Raw genomic sequence first — 15,941 nt, forward strand, 5'->3', positions numbered from 1 at the left:
TAATTCTACTTAGTATCTCTTCATTTGTACGGTCATCCATCTTAAATGTTTGGCACAGATATTTGTACTCAGTCACTTTTTCAATTTCTTAGTCTTCAATTTGTATGGTATCTTCTGTCTTAAAGTGCGTCATATACTTTGTTTTTCCTTTGTACATTTTCAGTCCAATAATTTTACGCTCTTTATTTAAGTTATTTAATTATACTTCCAAGTCTTTAACAGATGAAGTAACTCATGCAATATCATCTATAAAGGATAAGTCTGTTAGTTTTTCTTTATCAATATTTAATCCTCTCTCCTTGAATATGTCTTCCATTACTGTGGTGAATATTTTTGTTGAGATTGTATCCCCCTCTCTATATATTTATCAACTGTGTTACTTCTTTGTTGATCCGTATTCTGGCCATTGCATCTTTTACTGTATGAAAATCAGATTGGAAGAATCCAGAAGAGAAATCTGGGGAGAGGCAACTCTGCATTCAAGGAGCTTGGAGAGGTAAGGGAGGTTAAAAATGAGACGGTAGTTGGAAAGGACAGAGAATTTCAGTGTTGGTTGCAGATCCATTTTTAGACATAAATAAACAAAACAAAAACTTGCTTGCAGTTCCGATATACATGGAAGATGAAATTCATCTTAGGCAGTAGCATAAAATAGGTGGTAGGGAATCAGCCGCCCGCTTTACACCTTGCTTGGTTTTCTTTTCCATTGACTTCAATGGGCAATGGTGTAAAACAAGCTGCCAATTTATTTTAGCCCAAGTTGCATAATCTAATTTCACCCCCATAAAAGCAGCATTGCTTTCATGCCTCACTTAACCTTGAGACCAAATCTGTCACAGCTGGGCCACATTGGGCTTTTAAATCAGCTCTCTTCACACTGGGTCTCAGGCATCTGTTAGTAACTGCAAATCTCATCATCTTCCAACTTTCAGTCTTTGGTAAGTATTTTTATGCTTTATTTTGACAAGTTCAGTGAAGATCTTTCTCCCCTGGGGAAACATGACAGATAGACACCAGGTTTTCTCTAAGCTGATGAAACAGCTTGTGACCTTTTACCTGTACAAAGTGTATAGTGCTCTCACAACTCAAACCCACACCTGTTTAATTTTATGAAAAGACCTGGTTTAACACTATAATTAAACATTGGGTTTGGCCTAGTTCATTAACAAAGCCATATTTGCACATGTGCAATTGTTTAGTCTGCAACAAGCCATTGCTATAGTCTGATGTTTCACAGTCATAGTTCTTTAACATTACACAGCAAACTCCAATTTTCATTTCAAAATAAGATGCATTAAAATCTATATTTGAAGTTGAAAAACCACAACAAAACTAAACCTTATTAAGGAAAAGTCTGATACAATTTCAAAGTGCAAGTTTCTTGTGCAGTTTGTCATGCTGCCTTGTGGCTTCTGCTTCACCATGACATGGGTCTGAGTACGAAAAGGGTCACTGGATAACTAGAGTCTGAATATAACAAGTCACCGTACAACAAGTGTCACAGCCTAAGTGGCTTGAATTCACCACCTGAAGTTTAATAATATAACAATGTGAGCAATTTTCTCATGGGGCTGCAAACATATTGAAATGACAAGGACTTTATAATGAGAACTTAAGATATTGGAAACTAAGAAAGAGAAAAGAGTAGTTGATCTCATCAGTTGTTCTCCAATAAGTAAGCATAAAGTGGGTTTAGCTGATCAGAAATTAGGTGGAGATCAGCTCTGCTTATTTAGTGGCCCACTTAAGTTTCTGCTAAGTTTCTCAACCGGTGCTGGAAGTGCTTACCAATTACTGAGGTCCTATTATACAATTTCCCACAATTTACACTGGAATAGTACTGAGTCATGCACCTGCCCAAATAAAATGGGAATCTGAGATTGCTAGGGATCATGTTTTTCCAATTTCTGTTGCATTTTATCCCTGTCGGCACTTAATTGTTCAAGAGCCTTTTAAATCAAATGTTTCAGCTCTCTTTTTTGGGGGATATCCACAACATTGGTATCTGGCTTGTCTCTGGGGATCTCCCTTTACTTACGTTCTTTGAAAATAGCAGAGAAGGAGCAACAGAGGGTGCTGGCCGTAGCGGCCTGGAACTGAGATGGACTATGCCACCTCACCCATATTCACCCGTTCACCCATATTACAAGCAGATTTTTCAGACGAGTGCTGCCTGTACATGCTTTGGATCAAAGTGAAACAGTGATGAGTTGTACTATATGCTGTAAGGGTACCTTTTAGCTAATGTGCATCAAAGGGCTGGCGCAATGAGTGACAGTAATGGTCAGCAATGTCCTCAAGGTATCTACCTCTTTCCAAGCATGCTGCAACATTCCCTTATGTGGAGGATGCCCTGGAATGCAAACAGGACCACCTTTGTTGCTATTACCTTATGCAATACACTTCCATTTTGTTTTGCATTCTTTGGCCAAAGACTTGGTTTTCTTGCCTCCACATTTATTGTGTTCACGATTGAGTTTTACCATCCATTTTTGTTACAAAAGGTGAAATTTATTTTGAAAATACCTGCAAAGGCCACCAACAATTTATCCTTATATGTAGCTACTTGCTCCAAGTGACCAAACCCCTTTAATTTTACTTGTCACTCCTTTTTGACCTGCTTGTAACAATTGCCCTTCCCACATTCTGGCAATCTCCTATTGTCAGGCCTAATATGGACTGGGAGATCACCCACATTATTATTTTTAAAAAAGCCAATTGCACAAAATCAGGCAGAATTGGCATATTAACTGTTAGGCTAATGCTGACTTATCCTCAGGGTATACAGCCAGTAATATGGGTAGATGGGCACTCTGTTTCAGATCTTATGGTCTAGTCCAGTAATTTAAAGATATTGGACATCATCAATGAACATTCAAATCTGTCTGAACTCCCAAGCAGTTTGCTTGACCCACAATAAATCCCTAAATGAGCAAATTATGGAATCTCTTGTGGCTAGGCAGTGTATTTTTTATTTAATTAATTCTCAGGATGTGGCCGTTTTTGGCGAGGCTAGCATTTATTGTCCACCTCTAATTGCCCTGAGACGGTATTGTAGACCTTTTCTTGAAGCTTTGTCAGCAATTTGATGAACTGAGTGGCTTGCTACGCCACCTCAGAGTAGGATTGCCAATCAGCCAGGAATGTGCTGGAGTCTTCAGGAATTGAAAGTTAATCTCCAGGACACTGCTGCAAGCAACCCAGGAGAAAAATCATAGGGGCATCAAAAGCGTTGTGTTTTTTCATTTTCTTTGAACATTTTTGTTTATTAGTTATAAAAATATAGGAATTGTGGAGTTGGGTAAAAAAAGACAGTTTGATAGTTCAGAATCATCTAATTGAGTCATGAAGAGTCTGTTTGCCTTCCAATTGGCATTCGACGACTGTGTGCCATTAGGATGGATGTGTTGGATAAATCAATGGTGGGAGCATGGAAGGCAGGCCATCATGTGATGAAACTTCCAGGAATACTTCCAACCAGAGTTGGCAACCCCATCTCAGAGGGTAGTTGAGCCAGCCTCGTTGGTATGGAACATAGGAGTAGGTGTAAGCCATTCAGCCCCTCAAGACTGTTCCGCCATTTAAAAAAAATGTATTCATGGGATGTGGGCATCGCTGGCCAGGCCAGCATTTATTGCCCATCCCTAATTGCCTTTGAGAAGGTGGTGGTGAGCTGCCTTCTTGAACCGCTGCAGTCCATGTGGGGTAGGTACACCCACAGTGCTTTTTTTATTGACTTTGTAGCGGTTAGATACAACTGAGTGGCTTGCTAGGCCATTTCAGAGGGCATGTAAGAATCAACCACATTGCTGTGGGTCTGGAGTCACATGTAGGCCAGACCAGGTAAGGACAGTAGATTTCCTTCCCTAAAGGACATTCAGTGAGATCATGGCTGATCTAAGACCTAACTTCATATACCTGCCATTGTCCCATATCCCTCAGTTCCTTTGGCTAATAAATGTCTATCAATCTCAGCTTTAAAATTAACAATTGATCTAGCATCAATTGCTGTTTGCGGAAGACAGTTCCAAACTTCTAACACCCTTTGTGTGAAGAAGTGTTTCCTAATCTCACTCCTGAAAGGTCTGGCTTTAATTTTTAGATTATACCTCTTAGTCCTGGTCCCAACTAGCAGAAACAGTTTCTCCCAATCTGTTCCCTTAATATCTTGAAAACTTTGATCAAATCACTCCTTAAATATATAAATTCCAGGGAATACAACCCTAGTTTGTGTAATCTCTCCTCGCAGCTTGGCCCTTGGAGTCCACATATCATTCTAATAAATCTATGCTGCACTCCTTAAGGTGTAGTGTCCAGAACTGCTCACAGTACTCCAAACCAGAGCTTTGTATAGCTGAAGCATGACTTCTAACCCCTTGTATTCTATTCCTCTACATACAAAAGGTCAGCATTCCACTAACCTTTTTGATTATTTTCTGTAACTCTTCATGACATTTGAATGATCTGTGTACCTGTACCTCCCAAGTCTCTCTGGAGCTCCAGTGTTTCTAGCTTTTCACCATTTAAAAAGTACTCTGTTCTATCCTTTTTAGGGCCAAAGTGGATGACTTCACATTTGTTTACATTGAAATCCATTTGCCAGTTTTGTCGATTCAGTTAATCTACCAATATCTCTTAGTAATTTTAAGCTTCCACCTGCACTGCTTACAATACCCCCTATCATTGTGTCATCGGCAAATTTGGATACGTGCCTTTCTATACCTTCATCTAAGCCGTTAATGAATGCAGTGAATAGTTGAGGCCCCATCACAGATCTTTGCGGGACACCACTAGTCACATCCTGCCAATTAGACTACCTGCCCATTATCTCTACTCCCAGTCTTCTTCCACTCAGTCAGTTTCTTAACCTGGTCAATGATATGGCTTCAATTCCATGGGCTTCAACTTTAGCTAACAGTCTGTTATGAGGAACTTTATCAAATGCCTTTTGGAAGTCCATATAAATAACATCCATAGACATTCCCCTGTTTATTAGTTTAGTCACGACTTCAAAAAATTCAATCTGGTTCCTCTGATCAGCTGAAAATTTTCAATGCGTTCGGCCACAATCAGATGAGCCATGATCTTACTGAATGGCGGAGCAGGCTTGAGGGGCCAAATGGCCTACTCCTGCTCCTATTTCTTATGGTCTTATGAACCAGTTTGTTTTTTACAACAATCTGAAAATAATAAATTCATATCAAGAAATTGTGCCTCTCCAGCCAGTGAATGTCCATCCATTAATAATGACTGGTGATGTGCAGTTTCACAATACATCTTCTTGGCATGCACCCTTAATAAAACATTTACCTTCATATCATTGCACACCTTGGATAATGAACAGACCTATCTACTCCATTTCTATTTTGCTTCTCAAAGCACAACTGCTTTACAAGCACAAGATATTTTACCACTTAACATTATTAAGTATTAAAAGGTTCATTGTTTTATGGAATATTACCCTAGAATTTACTGTTTGTGATGTTTTATTTGTTTTTAGTATATAAGTGGCACTGACAAGGTCACTTTTATAGCCCATCTGTAGTTGGCCCACTGTTTGTGCAGCTGACTGACTTGCTGGGCCACTTCAGTGAGCACTAAAACACAACCCTATTCTATTAACTAGAATTATTTGAAGGACAGACTGTGTATGGGGGACAGGTTCCTTATCCTGAAGGACATTAGTAATCCAGTTGTCGTTTTACGGTCATTTTCTCTGGTGTCAGCCCACAAATTCTCTGAGTTTCTAGCTTTTAGTTTTGGTGACTGCAGCTTTGACAGTAGCGAAGGTGCGAGAGCGAGCTTACAGCTGGGAAGTCAATTTCAGTGGAAGTTTAAAAGTTAATTCCCTTTTGTTTTCGGAGGACCAGGGGACTGCTAGGTAAGTAAAAACTATATATTTGGGTGGTGGCTGTACCCGAGACACTACACGTGTAGTGTCTCCCACCCACCCTCCTCCTCTAACCAAAAAAAAAGGACTCTGTTGTGTTGATAAGGTAGGCTTTTTATTTAAGAAGTTCTGTCCGTTGGATTGCTAACCTAACAAGTTTTGACATTTTTTTTTGGTTTTTCAGTAGATTTGTTGGGAATTTAGAATAGTGGGAATGGAGGTTAAGGCAGTTGTATGTTCCTCCTGCAGAATGTGGGAGGTAAGGGTCGCCAAGAGTGTCCCTGCTGACTGCATCTGTGGGAAGTGCACCCAACTCCAGCTCCTCGAGAACCGCGTTAGGGAACTGGAGCTGGAGCTGGATGAACTTCGGATCATTCGGGAGGCGGAGGGGCTTATTGAGAGGAGTTATGGGGAGGTAGTCACACCTCAGGTAAAAGAAGTAGGTAGATGGGGTACCGTCAGGGGAAGGAGAGGGAACCAGCAGGCAGTGCAGGGATCCCCTGTGGCCGTTTCCCTCAACAACAGGTATACCGTTTTGGATACTGTTGCGGGGGACGACTTACCAGGGGTAAGCAATGGGGTACAGGTATCTGGCACAGAGTCTGTCCCTGTTGCTCAGAAGGGAAGGGGGAAGAGGAGCAGAGCATTAGTCATTGGGGACTCCATAGTTAGGGGAACAGATAGGAGGTTCTGTGGGAACGAGAGAGACTCACGGTTGGTATGTTGCCTCCCAGGTGCCAGGGTTCGTGATGTCTTGGATCGTGTTTTTGGGATCCTTAAGGGGGAGGGGGAGCAGCCCCAAGTCATGGTCCACATAGGCACCAACGACATAGGTAGGAAGAGAGATGGGGATTTAAGACAGAAATTCAGGGAGCTAGGGTGGAAGCTTAGAGCGAGAACAAACAGAGTTGTTATCTCTGGGTTGTTGCCCGTTCCACGTGCTAGCGAAGCGAGGAATAGGGAGAGAGAGGAGTTGAACACGTGGCTGCAGGGATGGTGCAGGAGGGAACGTTTTGGTTTCCTGGATAATTGGGGCTCTTTCTGGGGTAGGTGGGACCTCTACAAACAGGATGGTCTTCACCTGAACCAGAGAGGTACCAATATCCTGGGGGGGAGATTTGCTAGTGCTCTTCGGGGGGGTTTAAACTAATTCAGCAGGGGAATGGGAACCTAAAATGTAGTGCCAGTGTACAGGATGTTGAGAGTAGTGAGATCAGGGATAAGGTTACAAGGACGCAAGAGGGCACTGGCAAGCAAGAACCTGGTTTAAAGTGTGTCTACTTCAACGCCAGGAGCATCCGGAATAAGGTGGGTGAGCTTGCAGCATGGGTTGGTACCTGGGATCTCGATGTAGTGGCCATTTCGGAAACATGGGTAGAGCAGGGGCAGGAATGGATGTTGCAGGTTCCGGGATTTAGATGTTTCAGTAAGAACAGAGAAGATGGTAAAAGGGGGGGGGGTGTGGCATTGTTAATCAAGGAGAGTATTACAGCGACAGAAAGGACGTTTGAGGACTCGTCTACTGAGGTAGTATGGGCCGAGGTTAGAAACAGGAGAGGTGAGGTCACCCTGTTGGGAGTCTTTTATAGACCTCCAAATAGTTCCAGAGATGTAGAGGAAAGGATAGCGAAGATGATTCTCGACAGGGGCGAGAGTAACAGGGTAGTTGTTATGGGGGACTTTAACTTTCCAAATATCGACTGGAAATACTATAGTTCGAGTACTTTAGATGGGTCAGTTTTTGTCCAGTGTGTGCAGGAGGGTTTTCTGACACAGTATGTAGACAGGCCAACCAGGGGCGATGCCACATTGGATTTGGTACTGGGTAATGAACCCGGCCAGGTGTTAGATTTAGATGTAGGTGAGCACTTTGGTGATAGTGATCACAATTCGGTTAGGTTTACCTTAGCGATGGGCAGGGACAGGTATATACCGCAGGGCAAAAATTATAGCTGGGGGAAAGGAAATTATGATGCGATTAGGCAAGATTTAGGATGTGTAGGATGGAGAAGGAAACTGCAGGGGATGGGAACAATCGAAATGTGGAGCTTATTCAAGGAGCAGCTACTGCGTGTCCTTGATAAGTATGTACCTGTCAGGCAGGGAGGAAGTTGTTGAGCGAGGGAGCTGTGGTTTACTAAAGAGGTTGAAGCGCTTGTCAAGAGAAAGAAGAAGGCTTATGTTAGGATGAGACGTGAAGGCTCAGTTAGGGCGCTTGAGAGCTACAAGCTAGCCAGGAAGGATCTAAAGGGAGAGCTAAGAAGAGCAAGGAGAGGACACGAGAAGTCATTGTCGGATAGGATCAGGGAAAACCCTAAGGCTTTCTATAGGTATATCAGGAATAAAAGAATGACTAGAGTTAGATTAGGGCCAATCAAGGATAGTAGTGGGAAGTTGTGTGTGGAATCAGAGGAGGTAGGGGAAGTGTTAAATGAATATTTTGCGTCAGTATTTACAGTAGAGAAAGAAAATGTTGTCGAGGAGAATACTGAGATTCAGGCTACTAGGCTAGATGGGATTGAGGTTCACAAGGAGGAGGTGTTATCAATTTTGGAAAGTGTGAAAATAGATAAGTCCCCTGGGCCAGATGGGATTTATCCTAGGATTCTCTGGGAAGCTAGGGAGGAGATTGCAGAGCCTTTGTCCTTGATCTTTATGTCGTCATTGTCGACAGGAATAGTGCCGGAAGACTGGAGGATAGCAAATGTTGTCCCCTTGTTCAAGAAGGGGAGTAGAGACAGCCCTGGTAATTATAGACCTGTGAGCCTTACTTCGGTTGTGGGTAAAATGTTGGAAAAGGTTATAAGAGACAGGATTTATAATCATCTTGAAAAGAATAAGTTCATTAGAGATAGTCAGCACGGTTTTGTGACTGGTAGGTCGTGCCTCACAAACCTTATTGAGTTTTTCGAGAAGGTGACCAAACAGGTGGATGAGGGTCAAGCAGTGGATGTGGTGTATATGGATTTCAGTAAGGCGTTTGATAAGGTTCCCCACGGTAGGCTATTGCAGAAAATACGGAAGTATGGGGTTGAAGGTGATTTAGAGCTTTGGATCAGAAATTGGCTAGCTGAAAGAAGACAGAGGGTGCTGGTTGATGGCAAATGTTCATCCTGGAGTTTAGTTACTAGTGGTGTACCGCAAGGATCTGTTTTGGGTCCACTGCTGTTTGTCATTTTTATAAATGACCTGGAAGAGGGTGTAGAAGGGTGGGTTAGTAAATTTGCGGATGACACTAAGGTCGGTGGAGTTGTGGATAGTGCCGAAGGATGTTGTAGGGTACAGAGGGACATAGATAGGCTGCAGAGCTGGGCTGAGAGATGGCAAATGGAGTTTAATGCGGAAAAGTGCGAGGTGATTCACTTTGGAAGGAGTAACAGGAATGCAGAGTACTGGGCTAATGGGAAGATTCTTGGTAGTGTAGATGAACAGAGAGATCTTGGTGTCCAGGTGCATAAATCCCTGAAGGTTGCTACCCAGGTTAATAGGGCTGTTAAGAAGGCATATGGTGTGTTAGCTTTTATTAGTAGGGGGATCGAGTTTCGGAGCCACGAGGTCATGCTGCAGCTGTACAAAACTCTGGTGAGACCGCACCTGGAGTATTGCGTGCAGTTCTGGTCACCGCATTATAGGAAGGATGTGGAAGCTATGGAAAGGGTGCAGAGGAGATTTACTAGGATGTTGCCTGGTATGGAGGGAAGGTCTTACGAGGAAAGGCTGAGGGACGAGGTTGTTTTCGTTGGAGAGAAGGAGGAGGAGAGGTGACTTAATAGAGACATATAAGATAATCAGAGGGTTAGATAGGGTGGATAGTGAGAGTCTTTTTCCTCGGATGGTGATGGCAAACACGAGGGGACATAGCTTTAAGTTGAGGGGTGATAGATATAGGACAGATGTCAGAGGTAGTTTCTTTACTCAGAGTAGTAGGGGCGTGGAACGCCCTGCCTGCAACAGTAGTAGACTCGCCAACTTTAAGGGCATTTAAGTGGTCATTGGATAGACATATGGATGAAAATGGAATAGTGTAGGTCAGATGGTTTCACAGGTCGGCGCAACATCGAGGGCCCAAGGGCCTGTACTGCGCTGTAATGTTCTAATTCTAATTCTAATTCTAATATCAGCACACAAACACCCCTTATCTAGTTACACATTATTATCATGAAGTGCCTCTTGCTTTAATGGAACCAGATATACTTTGATTCTGAAGTAACAATAGATGGTTCAATGAAAGACCTGGGTGTGGTGTCCTGGGATTTGGCAGTATGGGGGGTCCTATAATCTGGCACCACTGTGAAAGGGAAATTTGGGGTTTGGCAAAACTATAGAACACGAACCTGAGGTTTCACACTACTCAGAGTTGAATGTGAGGTTTGGCTCAATGATGCATTCCTGGTGTTGCTCAGCAGGAAGAGAAAGGGGAGGGCAAGAAACTGACAGTACTGGATGAGGGGATGATCCATGTTTCACTACATTGATCTGTATCTTTTGCAGGGACCTCTGTAGCTATTCAATTTGATGTTTAGTGATTTGATTTGTGTCTCTGCCTATTTCGCTTTGTCTCTGTAACTCTCATCATCTCTCTCTTACAGCTGTAAGAAAATGTAAATATTCTCATGTTAACTATTAAAGAAATTACAGATGATAATTAGAGCTTTCCACTTATTTGTTTTCTTAATTTAAAAAACTTGAGATAAAAAGACACTATGTATGTCTATGTACGACACTATGTATTGTCCCTATCTAATTTTTTTCATCTGCCAGTGTAATGCAGGTAATAACCAACTAATTTGGATTTTTTTGAAAGATCAACTAAACAGGGCCTGAAGAAGCTTTAGCGAAATTGAGGTTGACAAGGGTCAAAGGGAAAACTCTCCAGTGGCTGGCATCATACCTGATGCAAAGAAAGATCTTCATAGATGTTGAAGGCCATCTTCTATATGGCTGAAGTCAGGAATGTGATGGATACTCACAACTTGGCTAGATTGGTGCAATCACGACAACCTTCAAAGAAGTTCAACACCATCCAGGAAACAACAACCTGCTTGTCTGGTGCCCCTACTACTGAGCTCAGTATCCATTCCCTTCATCATCACACTGTAACTGCAGTATTTACCATATATAAGATGATCTGCAGCATCTCCCCAAGTTTATTTTGACTCTGCTTCCTCCCCTCTAGCTTCTACTGGCAAAAACAAGACCAGCAATGTTGGAAAATAGATTTGACACAACTGTGTGACAAAAGGTAAAGTTTTATAGATAGTGCATGAAGTTGTAAGATTTATGGCATATGCATAAAGTGATAATCTAGCTGTTTTGAAATCTGTTTTAAAAATGGCAGTACTGATAATTTGAGGGAAAATTAGATCAATAATACTATTTAAGACACCATTGTAGAGACCTCTGTCCCCATGAATGCGTATTGTTTAGGAAGAGTGCAGGCATCAAATAATTAAAGTTTCAATTAATTATTTAATTATTTGACCAATTTTATCCTTGCCTTTTCTGAAGGTACTTTTTCTGAAGTGTAGTTCTATGGGTATGGATAGCCAGTCAGTATCTCACCCAAGTGTCAAAAGGCTATTCAGTCAGAGAGTCCATCACAACTGAGCCTGATCCTGTCTTCACCCAAGATCCACACATGTGCAACTTCCATCAGGGGTTGCAAGATGGTGGGAGCTCTGGTTATTTTTTCCTTTTCTTGGCCCAGGGGAGACCATAGTGAGCATCCATAACGCCACCTTGGCTAAGATCAGCGAATGCAGCCTACAGCAGGCATAGAAACTGGATTCTTCTGGTCTGTATAGCTCAGTAGCATACCACACAGGAAGGCTCACCTAATTCCTTCAGATATTCTACAGTCTCACTTCTAGTGATGAGATGTTTAGTTTAGTTTAGAGATACAGCACTGAAACAGGCCCTTCGGCCCACCGAGTCTGTGCCGACCATCAACCACCCATTTATACTAATCCTACACTAATTCCATATCCCTGCCACTTCCCCACCTGTCCCTATACTTCCCTACCACCTACCTATACTAGGGGCAATTGCTAATGGCCAATTTACCTATCAACCTGCAAGTCTTTGGCATGTGGGAGGAAACCGGAGCACCCGGAGGAAACCCACGCAGACACAGGGAGAACTTGCAAACTCCACACAGGCAGTACCCGGAATTGAACCTGGGTCGCTGGAGCTGTGAGACTGCGGTGCTAACCACTGCGCCACTGTGCCGCCTTAAAATCACTATGTTTGCAACAAAATTAGCATATCTCTTAAGATGAAATCAGTAGGGTGGGTGACCAAAGGATATAGATTTAAGATAATTAGCAAAAGAAGCAAGGGGGAGGTGAGGAGAATTTTTTTAAACTCAGTTAGCTATGATCTGGAATGCATTGCCCTGTAAGTGTGGTGGAAGCAGATGCGATAATGGCTAGGCCTTTCTGGAAAAATAATGCACACTTACGTATTAATGTACAAATCATCCAGAAGTTTCAGAGGATTAGGAGATCTTGCGTGAGTTGCAAATCTCCAGAATTTTCCGGTCAATTTACGCTACACCACCATTTGCATCATATAAACAATATCTCGCCCTTAGTTTCCTTGCAATTTTTAAGAACTTGCTGCATTTGTAGATTAATGGATGAGAAAGTAAAAAGATTACATTGGAACAGTTCATTTTTCATTTAGCTATTTTATGGGTCACATGTTGAGTAATCTCACATACAGTAGAACTTAGAATGGGATTTAATCAGAAAATCAGACAATCACACAGAAGGGTAAGTCTGGTAATTAACAGCCTAAGTACCTTTTTAACGATGTGATAATTGTTACTGACTGTCAGTCAACCTCTTGAACCAAGATATTGAAGAATTTAAACTGTGGAATCTAATTTCTTGAGGTGGCAAACTGTTAAACATTTCAAAAATGCCAAATTTTACATTTTAAAATTTTTTATTCTGTCTTTTTTCTCTCTTTTAATCTAATCCCCTCTTTTAAATCTAATCTCTCTTTTCATCTCATCTTTCTTTCCCTCTTTTTATTTTTCTGTTCCTGATTTAACTCCATACACCCTCCTTCTCAGTCATTCTTTTTCTTTCTCAAGCCTTAAATCTCATTGACTACGGAGAGACATTGCTGATCCAACTGTGCACTGAGGCTCCAGTGACCTTGTTGCACAAAACAGATGAGTGAAACTAATGGATAGCTCTCTCAAAGATCCGGCACAGACACTATGGCTGAATGGCCTCCTTCTGTGTGATTGTATGATTTTATGATTCTAAATCCCATTCTGAGTTCCATTGTATGTGAGATTACTCATCATGTGATCCATAAAATAACCATTAATAAAAATTTAATAGTTCCAATCTAATCTTTTTTTTCTTACTGTCTCATGCATTTGCATTTACTTTGGAGGAGTAAATGTATACAGTGCTAAGCATTTTTTTCCATTGCGTAGCCTTTGAGTGCTCCTGCTTTGAGGTGCCTACAGTAAACTGCATTCATATGTTATCAACAAATACAATTTAGCATAGGTTGTAAAAACACAGTTTTCTTTTTCTGTAAATAAGTCATTAAAACTGCTTGAAGGAACAGAAAAATGGTCAACTATGTACGGACCTACATGTGGAAGCAATTATTTAAAAACTATTGAACTAATGTGCAAAGTCCCTCTTTCAGCAAGATAGGCTGTTGTCCTACAGCATGCAGCAAAGAGTAAGGGCGCATGTGGTAATTTGGATTGGAATCCAATTTGAACTATTGCACTTGCATCTCTAAATATTAGTAAATTCTAGCAGATGTTTTTTTTCTAGTCTGTATTATCTACACTGTGGATTCCATGCTTGGATTCAGGTTAGAAAATGAGTCTGTTGGAATGGGCTTTACTGTTTCCTGGTTAGAATCTTATTCAAATATACAATTGAAAGGTACTTTATGAGCTCAGGTGCCAAAATAAAACCAATGCAGGATTTCAAAATGGATGTCCTGCTCCTCGGTAATCACAAATGTCAAAGAGACCTATGCAAGTGAGACAATTAGTATTGTCTGGAAGTGAGCATTATTTTCTAGCCGGTGAAAATAATTCTCTTGAGGTCACTTTTTTTAAAATCACATAATCCCTAGGATGCTGCAAAGAAATGATAAATAGCTTCAACAACATCTGGATGATTGGACTGCCGATGTGTTATCTCATTGAGACACTTGAGCACCCGATGATACACTGTGGACATCAAACAATTGGCGTGGATGCTTCAATGATGCAATCGGTTCAATCTTTAATGTTCTGAACTTCAGAATTTGTCTTTAAGTAATCAGAGACCAGTTTCCATTATCAGGGTTCTCCTGAGTGGATATTACATGCAGGAAAACAGGTGAAGTTTTATTTTTAAAGTCTTCATGGAAACAAAGTAAATTTAACACACAGCATATATACAGATAAAGTAAAAGTAAAATAAGAATAGTGAAAACGGGAGAGCAGTAATAATATTTGTTTTGTGATGAAAACCACACCTGCCAAGAATGAGGCATATTAATTTTGTCATATGGAACATTAATTATTAAATTCTTACTCGACTGAATGCAGCTGCATTCAAACAGGACAGTGGCTGGAAACAATTGCGCTCTACGAGACAGTTGCCTGGAGAAGACAATGGAACTGCTCCCTGATTCAATTAACCCAAATGGATTTTTATCACCAGACATTGAATTTGTGAAAGTCAACATTCCAACCCCCTACTGAGGATGTCGACTAAGATTGAAAGAATCCACAAAACCTCGCTGGGCAGGTTGTTCCGAAAAAAAGAGCTGGTCACATGACTGACCTGCTGGCCCAGGTTTGGTTTGAATTGTGTTCACATAACAGTTTGAGGTCACACTGCAACTGAACTTGAAGAGAGAGCATCTCCCCCTCTCTCTCTCTTTCTCTCTCATGAAAAGAAGAGACTGCAACTGGATTTCAAGAAGATAGAAAACCATCGAAACAAGTTTGAAAGCGTGCACTGAGCCCCAACAAGACAGCAGGATTTAACTGCAACCAAAGATTTTACATTGAACTTAAAAGACAGTAAATGAACTCCAGCTATTGCTTCAAACCTTTCCCCTTGATTCTTTCTACTTTTTCTGTCTCTATCTGCATGTGTGTTCATCGCATATGCATTGCTAGCATGGTCACGTTGTGTATTTTTAGTAGTTTTAACTGAATTAGAGTTTTAAGGTTAATAAACTTACACCTTTCTTGTTTAAATCTACGAAAACCTGTCTGGTTGATTTCTTTGCCATTACAATTGGAGAGCAGTGAACAAGGATTCACTGAAGGGAAGCTAAAAACACGGTGTTTTAAAAATTAAACCCTGTTACAGCCAAACCAAGAAAAGGCTGAGAGGGAACCCCCAGACCCTTCTCATCTGCTTGTATCAGAAATTTGGGGGCTGGCATCTGGAGTCGACCCACAGACAAACTAGAAATTGGAAGTGGGAAGTCAAATTGATCCCAATCAAAAAGAGAAAAGATTTCAATACAGGTTTTCATGTGGTTGTGTGTGCTAGAATACTTACATGTCTGTGACTGAGGCCAGTAACTCCCCAAACCAGGGTGAAGTAACTTGGGATAAGTTAAAAGCACTGTCTATGGAAGAGTTGAGAAAAATGGTTGAGCAGTGTGGGATCACTGTCCGTGCCAAGGCTGGAAAGTCTGAACTCCTAAGACTAGTGGCCAATCATTTTTCCCTTGAATCAGAAGAAGCAGAAACAGGGTTAGAAATAGACTCCGACAGGGTATTGCTAACAAAGATACAACTGGAACAGAGGAAACTTGAATTATGAGACAGGGAAAGAGAGAGGAGAGAGAGAGAAAGAAAGAACCTTCCAGAAGGAACGTGAGGAAAGAGAAAGAGAGAGACAGGAGAAAGAAAAAGAGAGAGGAGAGAGAAGGAGAAAGAAAAAGAGAAAGGAAAGAGAAAGAGCCTTCCAGAAGGAATGCGAGGAGAGAGAGCTGAGGTAGCTTGAGTTAACTTGGGGGCACAGAGTAACCCCAGTGAAAGCATGGCCAATATGGAGGA

At 41.5% G+C, this 15,941-nt stretch overlaps 1 long non-coding RNA gene across 1 annotated transcript; it reads left to right on the top strand.

Moving 5' to 3' along the window:
- The first annotated feature begins 851 nt into the window (after window positions 1-851).
- Window positions 852-15,045, top strand: LOC137380912 (uncharacterized). The gene is made up of 3 exons (XR_010977090.1): window positions 852-938; window positions 11,067-11,132; window positions 14,469-15,045. It is a non-coding gene; the product is annotated as an uncharacterized lncRNA (long non-coding RNA).
- Window positions 15,046-15,941: the final 896 nt, after the last annotated feature.

The sequence above is a fragment of the Heterodontus francisci genome, chromosome 20 (genome assembly GCF_036365525.1).
Source record: "Heterodontus francisci isolate sHetFra1 chromosome 20, sHetFra1.hap1, whole genome shotgun sequence".
Classification (NCBI taxonomy): domain Eukaryota; kingdom Metazoa; phylum Chordata; class Chondrichthyes; order Heterodontiformes; family Heterodontidae; genus Heterodontus; species Heterodontus francisci.